The sequence below is a fragment of the Trichosurus vulpecula genome, chromosome 2, assembly GCF_011100635.1.
Source record: "Trichosurus vulpecula isolate mTriVul1 chromosome 2, mTriVul1.pri, whole genome shotgun sequence".
In the NCBI taxonomy this organism is placed as follows: Eukaryota; Metazoa; Chordata; class Mammalia; order Diprotodontia; family Phalangeridae; genus Trichosurus; species Trichosurus vulpecula.
The window spans coordinates 418,639,161-418,655,116 of NC_050574.1; the positions used below are offsets into that span (position 1 = coordinate 418,639,161).

The 15,956-nt window shown below is 38.3% G+C and overlaps 1 protein-coding gene across 1 annotated transcript in view; it reads right to left on the reverse strand.

The window, feature by feature from the left end:
* Nucleotides 1-3,245, reverse strand: part of GEMIN8 (gem nuclear organelle associated protein 8) — a 37,095-nt gene extending 33,850 nt beyond the window's left edge. The window contains exon 1 of the mRNA XM_036742753.1: nucleotides 3,155-3,245. The gene's annotated coding sequence lies outside the window, so the exon portion shown is untranslated. The remainder of the gene's footprint in view (nucleotides 1-3,154) is intronic.
* Nucleotides 3,246-15,956: the final 12,711 nt, after the last annotated feature.

The following is a 15,956-nucleotide window of genomic DNA, read 5'->3' on the forward strand; positions in this document are numbered from 1 at the left end:
TTCCATTTTGTAGATGAGGAAACTAAAGTTCAAAGAATTTAAATGACTTACTGATAATTACATAGCTAATAAGAATTAGAAGCAGTACTTACTAGGGCTGGGGAACTGGTGGCCTCAAGTGTGGCCCTTTGACTGAATCCAAACAAAGTTGCTTTATGAAGTCTGGATTCAGTCAAAGGGCTGCACTCAAGGACATAAAGGGCCACATTCGGCCTTGAGGCTGCAGGTCCCCCCTGCCCCCCACTCCGCCCCAAGCCTAGTTCGCTTGACTCCAGATCTAGCATTCTTTCCTGACCGTGCGGGATTGATTCCTTCCAATAACTACAATTCTACTTACTGTCTGTACCCAATTATTATGGGACTTCTCTATTTGTGTACTTGTCTCATGTCTCTAATAGGACTGAAAGCTATTGAAGGGTTTACCAGTCTTGTACGGAGCTGAGCACACAAGCAGGCATTACTAACATGAAATGAACAAAGAACACTACTTTCAAAAAACAGAAATGAAAAATTTTACGTTCTGTAGCAGATATTTACGATTCACCTAAGCTCATGGGTCAATAATTTAAATGTTAGGGCTTTGCTTCATCTGTACCCAGATAACTAATCATAACAGAAAGCAGAATGTTGTTGTTCTATCATCTAAAGCATCTTTATTGCTTTGACAATAACCCCTCATTCTAGCCTCAGTATCAATTTTCCTATACTCTTCACAAACCCTAACAGAACCAGAAAACAATAATCACTTCCACGTCTGAAACAAAATTGAAAATATTATGCAACAGCTTTTCCATCTGTAAGATAAGTATAGACTAAATCCATTCAACAACTGGGGACTGCAATCACTATGACCATCTTTCAATAAAAGCACAACAAAGCGACCTTTTCTAACCTTTGAAGAAACTTGTTTTTGTTATTTATCCCTACTACAAAGTGGTTTTCACTCTACTATAGTCTTTTATATAATCCTGTCTCTGGTACTTATTACAGGTGTAATTTTAGAAAAGCTACGATTTCCCCTGGGCCTCAGTTCCCTAATCAGTAAAATAAGGAGGTTGGACTCTGGAGACTTTCCAGTTGTAGAGCTAGGATTGAAAAGCCTATATACTACTTCCACTGAAAGCAGGCCATATTTAAAAAAAGAAATTTTTAGAATACAATAAATGAGGGAAAAACCACCTCAAACAGCAGGCTAGGTATTTTTAGCCTCCTCAACTTAAAGAAAATTTTCACAGAAAAAAATCCGAAATAGCAAAGGCATGGAGGCAGAACAGTAGAAAGATCGTAACATATGCATTTAGGATACCTGGTTTCACTTCCCAGGTCGGATAATTACTACCTGTGTGGCCCTAAGCAAGGCATTTAACTTCTCTGATCTACATTTTCCTTACCTATAAGAGGAATAAGGTAGAACAGATGAATACAAAGGTCTCTCCCAGCCGTAAATTCTGATTGTATTGTTTTATATAACATGGAAAGAAATTTGATAGTTTAAGGGGAGGGATTAAGCATTTATATTTTGTTGTTATTAGTCTTGTCTGACTCATGTCCATATTTGGGGTTTTCTTGGCAAAGGTACTGTAGTGGTTTGCCATTTCCTTCTCCAACTTATTTTTACAGATGAGGAAACCAAGGCAGACAGAATTAAGTGACTTGCCCAGGATCACAGAGCTAGTCAGTGTCTGAGGCCAGATCTGAATTCAGGAAGATGAGCCTTCCTGACTCCAGGAACTATCTACCGAGCTACCAAGCTGCACAAGCATTTACATAGTACCTACAATATTGCAGGGACTGTGCTATGAACTTTACAAAAATACCTCATTTGATCCTTACAACAACCCTGAGAGGTATGTGCTATTATCATCCATGTTTTACATCTGAGGAAACTGAGGCAAACAAAATTAAGTGACTTGATCACGGCCACACCACTAGTAAGCATCTGAGGCTGGTTTTAAACTTGCGTCTTCCTAATTCCAAGTCTAGCACTCTATCCACTGTGTCACCTAGCTGCCTAGTTTAAGATTTAATCAAAAAAGAGCCTAGACATGGCGAAGAAATAAATTTAAAAGATGGACACTTACCAATATACTAAAGGAACGGTCATTAGGAATACGCTAAGAAGCAAATGCAAACATTAATTTTTGCCATACTTCGAGTTTCATGGGGTTTAAGATTAATTTTAATTATGAATAATCCATATGCATTTTGGGAAGGAGGAAAATGTTAAGAAACAAAAGACAGTAATGTTCTGTCTCAACTCTGAAAAGTTTTGGAATTGTTGACAATGTACCTCAACAAAGTAACATATATCTTTTCATTCTTCATATGCAAAACTTATGTAAGTAATACCACCAGAGATTGTTAAAGGAAACTAGATGGTGAAGTGGATAGAATGCAGGGCCTGTAGATAGAAAGAACTGAATTCAAATCAGACCTCAGGTACTTCCTAGCTGTGCGACCCTGCGTAAATCACTTAACCCCGTTTGCCTCAGTTTCCTCATCTGTAAAATGAGTTGGAGGAGGAAATGGCAGTATCTCTGCCAAGAAAATCCAGAATGGGGTCACAGACAGCAGGGCACGACTGGAAAACGACTCGAGAGCAATAAAAAATTTATAATGTAATAAAACTAATAAAATCTATACAAAGGCTATCATTATTACTGTTTCATCAGCGCTTTACCCATTTTCTGGCCTAATAAATGCTTTATCCGTTCATTTATGAAAACTTGAAGCCTTGTGATTTAAGACATAAGAAAGTCTGAGTTTGATTCCTGGCTCTGTCACTTTGTTGCCTGAGGTGACTCTCTCTGGGCCTCAGTTTCCTCCTCTGTACTACGCTGGGCAAAACGACCTCTAAGGGTCCTTATAGTTTTATATCAGGGATCCCGATACGAACCCCGTCACTCGGGGCTCCTTGTCCTTCCTGCAGCCCCAGGTCCCTTCTCTTCCCCGGTCGCCCCCCCCCCCAAGTTTTCTTCCCGAACCCCGATAAGAAGCCACGAGTAGATCCCCGGGAGTGAACCCGAAAGTCCCCGTTCACTGGGTCACAGCCTAAGGATGCGGAAGGAAGTATGATTTTGGGGCGCGGGTGTTTTTTGGTGGCGGAGGTGAGGGGGAGGGTTAGGAAAGAAGAGGGAGGCAGACAGAGCATTACCCAAGGGGACCAGATCTCCTCTTTAGATCCACAATAGCGGCCAGTCTCCGGGAAGGTTTAGTTGCCAAGCATGACCGGAAGTCCCGCCTCCCGTATCCCGGGGCGGCCGCACGCCCTCCGGGTCACTCGAGGTGTGACGCAAGGACGTCGCCGGGCGCAGGGAGGTAGGGGGGAGAAGCCGGTGGAGGAGCGGCCCCGCCCCCTCGGCTTTGGAGCTGGGGGCGGCTGTAGAGCAGGCTGGAGGAGGAGCTTCTCCTTCGCCATCCTGGCGCTCCCAGCGCCTTCCAGCCTTTTCCTTTTTCCATCCCACCACGTCCCTTTTATTCCTTTCTTTGGGTGACCCGACTTTCCTCTTCTCTAAGCCAGGGGAGTGGGAATAATAAAAGATATTTGCTCCGCGATTGTAGAAAAAAGAAAAAAAACCCTTTTTAACCCTATAGACATTCTGTTCCCAAGTCATGTTGGTGTTACCATGCTTTCTGTGTATGTGCTTGCTTAGGAAAACAGTAGCAACCAGAACTAAAGCACTAGGATGAGATGTATGAAACATACATATTATATATGGAGGGCAGTGCCAACACAAAGTCAGGAAAGTAGCTGCTTCTCAAACTTCTAACAAGAACATTAATAACAAGCAACAATATCACTGGCCTCTGAAGCTCAGAGATGATACAATTCTTCCTGGAAGGATGCAGCTCTATCTCACCCGACTCTATGGACTACAGATATTTATACATGTCTGAGTGTAGACATATATTATATATTGGGTATACATATAGATCACATAGTTAACAAGTGTATTTGGGAAGGACATGATAACCAAAAAACACTTTCATGACACCTTCCTCCCTTAAATCTTCTTCCATTGTACTCCCCTCCAACTGCTCTGCAATCCATCCCTCACTCCATGCATTTTTACAATATCGCACTGTCTTCCTTATTCTGTCCTGCCTCCTCTCTGCCTCCTGGCTTTCCTTGCTTCCTTGACATATCAGTGAAAATCCCACTTTCTGCAAGAAATCTTTTCTAGTCCCCCTTATTACTGCTGCCTTCCCTCTGAAATGATCTCCATTTTACCTTGTATAGTTGTTGTTTGCACATAGTTGTGTGCGTGTTGTCTCCCTCATGAGAATGTGAAGGTCCTTGAGGGCAGGAGCATTTTTGCCTTTTTTTGTATCCTATCACTTAGCATAATGCTTGCATGTAGTAAGTGCTTAATAAACACTTGTAGATTTGACTTGATGGGTCCAAATGTGGGAGAACGACTGTATATATGCATATTCAGTGGCTTCATACATATGTATACATATATGAAGAATACAAAGCTTTCATGTCCTTCCCAAATACACTTGATAACTATGTAATCTATATGTATATCCAATATATATGTCCACACACATATGTATATATGTGTGTATATATCTATATCTCTGTAGTCCATAAAGTAGGGTGAGATAGAGCTGCATATATGTGTATATATACATTTACACACACATATATGCATGTATGTGTATGTGTCTATATGTATACGTATACCTGTAGTCTGTAGAGTTGGGTGAGATAGAGTATCTGCATCCTTCCAGCAAGAATTGTACCATCTCTGGGCTTCAGAGGCCAGTAGTACTTGTGTTGCTTGTTATTAATGTTCTTGTCAGAAGTTTGAGAAGCAGCTGCTTCCCTGAGCTGTGTGCGGGCACTGCCCTCCATATATAATATGTTCATTTCATACATTTACCTTCTTCCCAGACTTCTCCGAGGAGGCCTACATAATCCTAGTGCTTTAGTTCTGGCTGTTACTGTTTACCTAAGCAAGCACATAAATGAAAAGCATGGTAAATTATGTGGCTAACCAACTAGTTATGCTTCAGAGCTGCTAATATTTTATTAGTTTTATTTTCAAAATTGTGATGTCTATTATAATTTTATGTTATCTGATTTGTTTCATTTTCCCATAGAGTATATGGGAAATAAACAATGGTAAAAAAGCTTGGACAATTATCATGCTCTATTGTGCTTTATAGTATTGTTATAATAAAATTCTTGGTTAAGGGTGTTGGTTTCCACTTGTCTGTCTTTCTTGTATGCAAGGTTTAGTATTAACTATGATAAAGCTATACCAAAAAACAATAATGTGATCCTTTGAAAAAGAAAATTAACATATCCTTTAGAAATGTATTTGATAACTAAATGATTTTAATGTCATTAAGTGCTATCTATGTTCAAATCACTGTGTACTTGATGGATATATAACGGAGATCCTAAGCTATTGAAGAAGTTATATTTTATTGTGGACATATAAACATATAACAGTAAACATTTATTAAAAGCCTACTGTGTGCCAGGCACTGTGTAACATGCTGGGGTTGCAAAGAAAAACAAAAGATAGTCTCTGCTCTCAAGTAGCTTAAAGTCTAATAAGGAAGAAAATATGCAAACAATTATGTACAAACAAGCCACAAATAGGATAAATTGGAGACAATAAAAGGAAGGTATTAGAATTAAGAGGGCTCTCTAAAGGCTTCCTGTGTAAGGTAAAATTTTTACTGGGACCTGAAGGAAGCCAAGAGGGAAAGATGAGGTGAAAGAGCATTCCAGATATGGAGGACAGCCAGTGAAAATTCTCAGAGTAGGGTATGCCTTGTTTGAGGAATAGCAAGGAGACCAGTGTCATTAGATTTCAGACTCCATAGGGACAGGGTGTAAGTTTTAAGGAGACTGGAAAGGTGGGAGTGAGTCAGGTTATGAAGGGCTTTGAATACCAAACAAAGGCTTTTATATTTAATCCTGAAAGTGATAGGGAGCCCCTGGAGCTTAGAGAAGGGGATGACATGGTCACATCTGTGATTTAGGAAGATCACTTTGACAGCTGAGTGAAGAATGGATACAAGGCAATTTGAAGAGGGAGAAAATCCTTGCTAACAGACCTGAGAAGGCTCAATAGAGGAAATAGCACTTAAACCAAACCTTGAAGAATGATAAGGAGTCAAGGAGAGAGTACATTCTGGGCATAGTCATAACCTGTGCAAAAGTATAGAGATGGGAGAGAATAGTGGGTTCATGGAATAAATAGCTAGTAACCCTGTTTGGCTGAAATAGCATGAGTGAAAAGGAGTAATGAAAAATAAGACCAGAAAGGTAAACAGAAGAAACATTGTGGAAGACTTCAAATGCCAAACTGTGGTGTTTGCATGTGATCCTAGAAGCAATAAGAAATTACTGAAAGTTTTTGAGTAAGGGCATGACATGGTAAGACTTGTACCTTAGGCAGATTATTTTGTCATCCATGTGGAGGTCGTACTGGAAAGGAGAGAGAATGGATACAGTGAACCAAGTAAGAGGTTATTGTAATAGTCACGGTGAAATATCAGGTAGGCCAGAATTAGTATGGGGTGTCTATATGAGTGAAGAAGAGATAAATGTTAGAAATATGGAAGGAGAATCATTATGAAATGGCCACTGACTGGAGATGATGCTGAGGTTATGAACCAGTTACTGGGAGGACAAGTTAATCACAAATAGAGAAGTATATGTGAGGGGAAGGTTTAGCTTTATTTTTGATATGTTGCATTTGAAATGTCAATGGGACATCTTGTTGGAGGTGTAGGAAGAGCTCAAGAAAGAAATTAGGGATGGACATGTATAGAGAGGGAGGGATAAGTGGAGAGAAGCTGAGAAGTGAAGATTATAAGCTTCTTGAAGCCAGGCTTTTTCTTTTTACCTCTTCTTGTATCCCCAGCACTTAGCACAGTGCCTAGCATATAGTAGGCTCTTAATAAATGTTATTGAATTGACAGTTAGAAGTATTCATCTTCAAAATTTTGTAGTCGGAAGCTAGATTGCAAAGAACTGCAAAATGAATGGGATAGTGTGTAAATAGACTAATGAATGTAAAAGATTCTTTCTAAGAGTTTGCCAGTGAAAGTGAGTGGATATTTAGGATGACAGCTTGTGTTATGGCAAGTCCTGTTACATACTTTTTTTTGAGAATTAGGGAAACCTAAGTATGTTTGAAGGTAACAGCTAAGGAACCAGAAAATGAGGAGAGAAGGAACTTGAGAAGGGAACTGGAATGAAAAGTGTACATAGAGGATGTTTTGAATGAGCATAAAAAGATTGTCATGGGGTCTTAGAACTATAAGGAACCTTAGGAGTAGTCTAACCCATCTCCATTTTGCAGATGAGGAAACTGAGGCAAACAGGGTTAAGTGACACAGGGTGATACAGCCAGTAAATGTCTGAGGCTGGATTTGAACTCAGGTCCTCCTAATTCTAGGTCCACTGCTCTATTCATCATGCCACCTAGCTGCCTCCAAAGGAGCCTTAAGCGTACTCTAGTCCAACTCTCTCATTTGATAAATGAAGGAACTGAGGCACAGAGAGGATAAGTGACTTGCCCAAGGTCACTGGACTTTTATTAGGGAAGAATAAGAAGCAACTTTCCAGGATTATTAAGTCACAGAACACTTGCCAAACTGTGTCCTTGGAAGGAGTTCTTCAACAGATGCTTAGACTAAAACAAATTTTTTTTTAAAAAATTGTTATTTAAGAGTAAGGACCCAGTTGAGATTAGATAACATGAGTGTGAAGTGGATCTAGTTACAGTGGTTATATGATTTCTAGCAGAATTCAGCACTTCAGAAGTAGAAGGAAAGAAGGAAGACAGTAGGAGTAACCTAAGGTTAAAGGAAGATAGGGTTTGAGTGGTGACAGGATAAGAAGGAAAGGGAACAGAGGAGCACTTCAAAACTATGAAGTAGGGAAAGTGAAGATATATTTATTGACTGAGAAATTAACTGATGGAAACCTACCAACTAACTACCCATGACTTCATTTCAGAAGAGCTCTGACAGAAACAATAGCTTGATGCTTGAGGTCATTGTCAAGAACTTCTGGAAGATGTCTGCATCTTTCTGAGAAAGTTTGATGTTCAGGCAGCACAAAAGATAGTGGTTTCATGGAAAGCTATGCCAAAGCAAGTATTTGGAGGCTGTTAGCAAAGTTGCTCCTAGAGAGTGGTGACAGCCTACAAAAGGGCAAATATAAGAAGAGTCATTTAGTAGGGGTAAATGTTACATCGAACAATGGTTCAAATTCAACTTCACAAGTACAAAAGAAGGGATAGCAATTTGTCTTTAAAAAACTGGAATTTTAGTGGACTACAAACTCAGTGCATGTCAGCAATATAATAATGTGGCCAAAAAAGCTAATTCAGTCTTTGACTTTATCAAGAGATACATGGTATCCTAAATTATGGAGATGATCATCTCATTGTGCTCTGCCCTGGTAAAATCACATCTGGAGTACTAGATTTAATTCTGGACTCCACATTTTAGGAAGAGCATAGATAAATGGAAAACAACCAAAGGAAGGTGGCCAGGATTGTAAACAGTCTTAAGTTTATGCCATATAAGGATCAGTTGAAGAAATTGTGAATATTAAGCCAGGGAAATAGAATGCTTAAGGATGGTGATGGCGATTATAGCTAAATATTTGAAAAGTTGTTATGTATGTGGAAGTGGGATTAGTGTGACTGGTTCCAGAAAACATAAGTAGGAGCAATGGGTGGAATTGTTTCTTTTACTGAGTACCAGATTATGGAGTTTAATTGGAGAGGGAAGTATTTAGGTTTAATGTATAGTAGGTTTTAGAGTTGACATCCCCTTCCCATGTGTAGTATACATGAGGCAATCTCTCCCTCTTTACCTGCTCCTGAATTGTTTTCTTTATTCATCTTCATCTGAGTTCCAAGGCAATTAAGGGGCAAGTTCTGATATTTCCTTATTAATTAATGATATTACTCATCTCTCATTAACTAATATTAGCTCTGAATCTCTGCCCCTACTTATTAAAACTAATATACTGGAGAAAGCTTTTTTCCAATAAGTTTTTTATTAAATCTTTATCAAACCCTTGAATCTCCTCAGTTTAAATAAATAGAGTAATTGCTAGCTATATAATTTGTTAATAGTTTAGCAAACAATAAAGCATAGGCATAAATGGTTATTTGCTATATATAAGCTAAGCGAACGATTATAACTAGCATCAACTCTAACATTTGTGAGAAGTTGCTGACTTCTTATAAATTCTGGAAACACAGTCCTTCCTTTTAGTTCTTTCAGGATACCAATTAAGATCTATTAAGAACTTTCTTCATATTTCCTCACAAGGCAAGGTTAAGCTAATTTTATCAGAAATAAATTCTCTTGGTCCTTACTCTTACTTTTTTAAAGGTATCTTTTCAGCTATTTTCAGCTGCTGTTAATTCATACTCCAAAATGACAGTTAAGCTGACAGTCTCTTAAGTTTATTCCCTCTTTAAAATATAGTCACAAACCATAGTCTTTGTGGAAGAGTCTAAGGAAAAACCTAGAAAATGTAAAATGAGTTGCCTTGAGAGGCAGAGAATTCCTTTTTATTGGACGTCTTCAAGACAAGATTGAAATGCTACTGGTCACATACTCTGCAGAATAGATTCTTTTCCAAGTACAAGTTGGACTAGATTGCCTCAGGTCCCTTCCAACACTGAGATTCTGGGTAATCACCCTCACCTAGAAACAATACTTTCTTGACTTTAATAGTGTTGTGCAATGGGAAGAGCATTGTACTCAGAGTCAGAAAATACTTTAGTTCAAATCATATCTCTGACCTTTAGTAGTGTTGTGACCATAGTCAAGTCATTTAATCTCTTTGAAACTCAGCTTCCTCATCTGTAAAATGAGGATAATAATATATATAGTATTTATCTTACAGAGTTGTAGGAATCAAAAGAGATAATGTATATAAAGTGCTTTGCAAATTTAAAAGTGCTACCCTAAATGGCAGTCATCATTAGATTATGCTGGTTCTCCTCTCCTCTCTCTAATTGATCCTTATTTCTCCTTTAATGATCTTTTCTTCTTCCTACCAGACAGATAGTACAGTAGGGCAACAGGGGAGTCTGGTACTACCTGATCGGTAGAAATCTAGAAAGTATCGGGGAGATACAGAAGTGAGCAGTAGGTGGGTGCTTGAGCAGGTGGGCAAAGCATCATTTGCTGGTAGGCTGGTGGCAGATCTAGAGAGGTAGATGGTTAGTGTAAGCAGCCAGCTGTAGCATGGACTCAGTCAGGGCAACTGGATGCAGGGGAGGATTTTATTCTCTTTGAATATCAACACAGGCAAGGTGGGACTTCAGTTTGGGATGAATTGGGGATAATTTATAAGCTATCTGGAGAGAAACTTAGGTTTTGGTGAATGGACCCAGTAATTAGAACTGTGTGGAGGTCTTGGTTACAGAAGAGTAGCCCATAGAGAACTAGAAGTGTCGCATTGCTTATGGGGATAATTGCTTATTCTATTAATTCTATTTATCAGTTCTTTCTCTAGAAGCAGAAAGCATCTTTCTTCATATGTCCTTTGTAGTTAATTTGGGTATTTATAACAGACAAAATAACAGATTTGCACAAAATCATTCTTAAAACAATATTACTGTTACTATATACCATGTTTTCTTGGTTCTGCTTATTTCACTAACTCCACCCCAACCCCTGCCAGAATATACTAATTATGAAACTAATCTGAGAGATTTTCTTTTTCTCTTATAGTACCTCAGATATAAAGACATTGATATCTTTAGAGCTGAGGGCAATAACTGCCTCCTATAAATCCCTCAAGTGAAGATTGTTATTCCACTTCTCAGAGTCCTAGATCTGGAACTTCTTTCTTTCTCTTTTTGTCAACAAGCATTTATTAAGCCTTTACTGGAACTAAGTAAGCACTGTGCTGGGAATACAAATACAAACAGAATGACAAATCTTTGCCCTCAAGGAACACTCATTCTTTAAAAAATGTTTTAATGTAAAATTTTTTCATGTTCTATTTTTAAAAATTACATGTTAGATAATTTTTTGATCTAGTAATTCCATGGCTGGGCTTGGTTCTAATGATTTGGAAAAAAAGATATACACTCATATGATTTCATTGTATGGGACTCTCTCCACAAATGGCAGCTCATACCTCAGCCATAACTTCTTTTCCTCCACAATTCTTAACCATGTTGTCTCATAAATCCTCCATAAATGATGCATGGCAGATTTCTGAGTGTTTTTCTTTCTTTCTTTCTCTTTTCTTTTTTATCTGGCAATCCCATGGCTGGGGTTTGTTCTAATGATTTAAAAAAGAAAAAAGAAGAAAATTGATTGACTGAAATGATAAAAAGGGAAAGTGACAAATGTTGGAGAGGATGCGGAAAAATTGGGACTCTAATTCATTGTTGGTGGAATTTTAAAATGAGCTAACCATCTTGGAAAACAATCTGGAATTATACCCAAAGAGTTCCAAATTCTTTCCTTCCTTCCTCTCCCCCCTCTTTGAGAAGACAAGCAATTTGATATCGATTAGACATATGCAATCATACAAAACACTTTCATATTAACCATGTTGTGAACAAAAACACAGACCAACAACCTACCCCCCAACCCAAGAAAATAAAGTAAAAAAAAAAGTATGCTTTGATCTGCATCCAGACTCCCATCAATTCTTTCTCTAGAAAGAACTTCAGAATTGTCTTGGATCATTGTATTACTAAGAATGGCTCAGTGGTTCATAGTTTATTATCCTACAATATTGCTGTTACAATGTTCTCCTGGTTCTACTCACTTCATTTTGAATCATCATGTAAGTCTTCCCAGGTTTTTATGAAAGCATCCTTCTCATCACTTCTTCTAGCACAACAGTATTTTATCGCAATCATACACCACAACTTGTTTAGCCATTTCCCAATTGATGGGCATTCCCTCAATTTCCAATTCTTTTCCACCACAAAAAGAGCTGCTATAAAATTTTTTTGTACATATAGGTCTTTTTCCTTTTTTGTGGGGGGGATTTCTTTGGGATTCTGACCTAGTGATGTATTGCTGGGTCAAAGAGTATATCTATCTTCAACTTTCAAAAAAATTTCTTGTGTTGAATACGTTCAGGAAGGATAAAGTCTCAGAATATTAATTTTTGAGTTAGATGCAACAAATAAAATTACTTTTATAGTGTACAGTACATTGGTGTGCATTCCAAAGCAATGGAGTTAGGAATTTCCTCTTTGGATCTGGTATCTAAATTCCCTAGGTTTTTTTTTTGGTACATTTGTTGAATTTTTAAGACTTGTTTCAAAACAAAATTGTTATAGGATATAGGAATTAAGAGACTAGTGACTCAGAAATTTTGGATGAGCTCAGAAAACAAATGAGAACCATGTATAAGAAACAGTGTTCTTCTACAACTGACTTAAGCATAAAAAATTGGAGGAATTTATCAAAATGTGGCAAAACTCTCTTTGATATTTTTAGGCAAAAAGCTACTATGGAAGGAGAAAATGTTAACTGCTTTAAATATGTAGGTCAGTGCCCAGAGATTTCTCAATCATTGCAAAATGATGTTTTTCCCCAAATTGCTTTTGTTTCAAAGCATTTCTATCATCTTTTAGTGTGCATTCATTTTTCCATCTCTGTGGAAATCCAGTCTTTAGAAAAGCCACAAATATTTTCACTGCCTTGCATCTGAGTAAGTCACATTACTGAAGTCTGACTTGAATGCTGGAATGACTCATTCAAGAATGCTTCCCATTCTATGTGATATTGCAAAACTCAAGATACCAATAATCAAAGAAAATAATAGGGATGAGAGAAAAAAGGAGGGAGGTTATTGTTGATTGAAGGTTGGAAAAGCAGGGTAACACTTTCCACATGAAAAAGGGTACTGGTTATCATATGTTGAATGATGAAAATTCCCGGGAAATATAGTTCCAATCACAGTTCTCTTATAGCTTCCATGGCTTAGAGTTACTTCAGTTACTTAAATGAGCCTGTGACTTTGTCAATATGGTTACCCCCTCCAATAATGCAGATTGCCACCCATCCAAATCCAACCTTCCTATATGTTTCTTGTCTGTGTCCTCCCAAGAATCCTTCACAGGCCTTTATAATGGCGCCTTTCTCTAGCTGTCTTCTTGTATCTACTATTTGACCAATGAAAAGGTGTGGAGACAAAGAGATGAGAAAGTATGTTGTATGTTGAATTTTTAAAAAGTATATTATATTCCAAGAAATCATTAATGAAAACTTTCCAGATCTCTTAGAAACAGAGGGAAAAGTGAAGATAGAAAGAATCTACCAATTATCACCTGAAAGAAGCACCTAAAGGAAAAGTCTCAAGACTAGTCAAAATATCCTGAGCTCCCATGATCTCTTATCAGAAACAAAGCAGGGCTGAACATAATACATATATTTTGGTGTAACAATACATCAGACTCAACAAGGAAAGCAAAGAGATAATCCAAGGTGGGAATAGTCTTAGGTAAAATGAACTGCCCAATCCCGAAAGGAAGATTTAAAAAAAAAAAAAACAAAAGAAAAAGAAAAAAAGACTATATATTCAATTAATTAATTTTTTCATTTTGCTAATGTGTGTTTTAAGGGATATAATTTTTCTTCTGGATATCGCTTTAGCTGTGTCCCAGGAATTTTGGTGTATTGTCTCATTTTGGTTATTTTTTTTACATTGCTATTAACTTCATATGCTTTGTTCTTTTATCTGTTCATTATTTTTTGCCCTAATTGAGTCTCCACTTAGGTCCATATTTGTTTACCTGTGTTTACCTTATTATTTACTATTTTTATTGTGTTTTGTGGTTTGTAAAAAATGTTGTCTATGTTGCTCTGTCTCAACTGGTGCAATGAATCCCTCAAAGCCTAGAAGTATGTTCCAGTGCCCTCAATTCAGAGGAGTACTCAAGTTAGTTAAAAGAAAGTCAGGAAAATAAAAACATATAAAAACTCCCAGCAAAGAGGTTTCATGGGATCTTAGGAGATCTCTCCCAGAGTTTAAAAAACTGCTTTCATACTCTTTGTGTTGGGTTCTAGATTAAGCCACCTGGGTGCAAAGTTAACCCAAACTGCCTGGATCTGCAACATAAATTTTTTGCTAGTAAGAATCATGATTAGTGTTGTGAGTGTTTCACTCATACCTCTTTAGTCCCACCAGTATTCTGGTCCTCAACATTACTCTCTCTTACCCCTGGCCACCAGTAATATAAGCAGGTAGGGTCACAAACATCAGCTTCCTAGTACGACAACCCTCCCCTTCATCCATGCAGCAAAGCTGAAGGGGATTCATTAAAATAGTTTTAAAGGTCCACATGGACCCAACTCTGCTCCTGACCTACCCAGATGTCAAGGATATTTTTTTCCCTTGGTTGGGACTTTTGCAGCTGCAGGTCCACAGTTGGCCGTGCCCCTCCTGGGCCTGCTTTTTGTCCATTTGGGCCATTCATGCCTCATGGCTGCTTCTAGGGCTTACATGCAGCTCTCTGGGCCTTCACTCTTGTTCCTAAGCCGGTTAAGGTCTGAAAATTAGGTTGCCAGTGTCCTTTCACTGTCTTGTTGCTACTGCCAAAGTGACTGTTTCAATGCTGCCAGTATTAATATGTTGGTGCTAGGGCACCACTGTTTTGTTTTGTTTTTTTTCATTTCTCTCTTGGCTTCTTTCATGACTCTCTAGACTTTTTCACCTCTTCACCAACAGCCTTCTCACCCTGGGATTGCTTTCATCCATGTAGCCCACTCCCCTGATTGTGAATTTCTGCTAAGGACAACCATTTCAGGAAGTGCCCAGCCTGTCCATGCACTTTTCCTCTCAGTTCAGCTTCTGGCTGTGGACTTTTCCATCTTTCTTCCCCTTATACAACCTTCCCTTACTAATAATAGCTTTTCAGTTTCCTTTTATGAAATGTCTTCCCCTATTAGAATGTACGTTACTTGAGGGTCAGTACTGTCTTTTTGGTCTTGCATTTGTATTCACAATGATCAGCACAGTGCCTAATATATATGGTAAACAAACAATAAATGTGTACTCTCTCTCGTGTTCTCTCTCTCTCGTGTTCTCTCTCTCTCTCTCTCTCTCTCTCTCTCTCTCTCTCTCTCTCTCTCTCTCCTTGCTGCTTTAACTACTAGAGATATTACCCTTCCCCCAACCCCTGCCCTGGCACCACTGCTTTCCACCATTATTTTGATGCTTCTGGTATCGTTTAAATGCCACTTTTCTCATCACAGCATGAAATGCTAAATGGGAGCCAGAAGCACTATCCCCTCACCTTTTACACATCTTTCAAAGACAGGCTATTGATCCAGATTCCATCTTTGTTGCCGCTTGTTTGGATTGCTATTTCTCATCTGGTGTAAGAGGTCATTCAGAGACTGAGAGTTTAAACAAACAGTCCTTGTACGAAAAAAAACCATATTTTATTGCTTTCAGATAAAAGTAGTACCCAAAGGGGTTGAGAACAGCAGTTCAGAAAGATAAAAACAACTACAAATTGCCAACAAGGAGATTAAAAAAATAGTCACCAAGGGGGATCTCTGAAGTCTCAGACTCTCTCGCCAAGTCCTAAAAACTGCTTTAATACACTTCTTGGCCAAAGATTCAACAAATGGATCCCAGATCAATTCATCTTGGGGTAAAATTAATCTGAACTGGCTCAGGTCTGCACCAAAACTTCCTTGTTCATAAAAGTCCCAGCTGTTGTTGTGGGAGTATGGAGGGCTAATTCGTGACTCCCCATTCCCACCAGGTTTTTGGCCCACAATGGATGTGCTTAGTTTTTCTACCTTTAAACATTTACTTAGAATTTCTATTTTCTTTAGCATATGGTCAATTTTTTTTAAAAAAGAACCATGTTTTGTTGTTGAGAAATATGTATATTCTTAAATGTTCCCATTCAGAAGATGCCATAAGTTTTTTATCCCATAAGTTAAATTTAGCAGTACTTTATCCA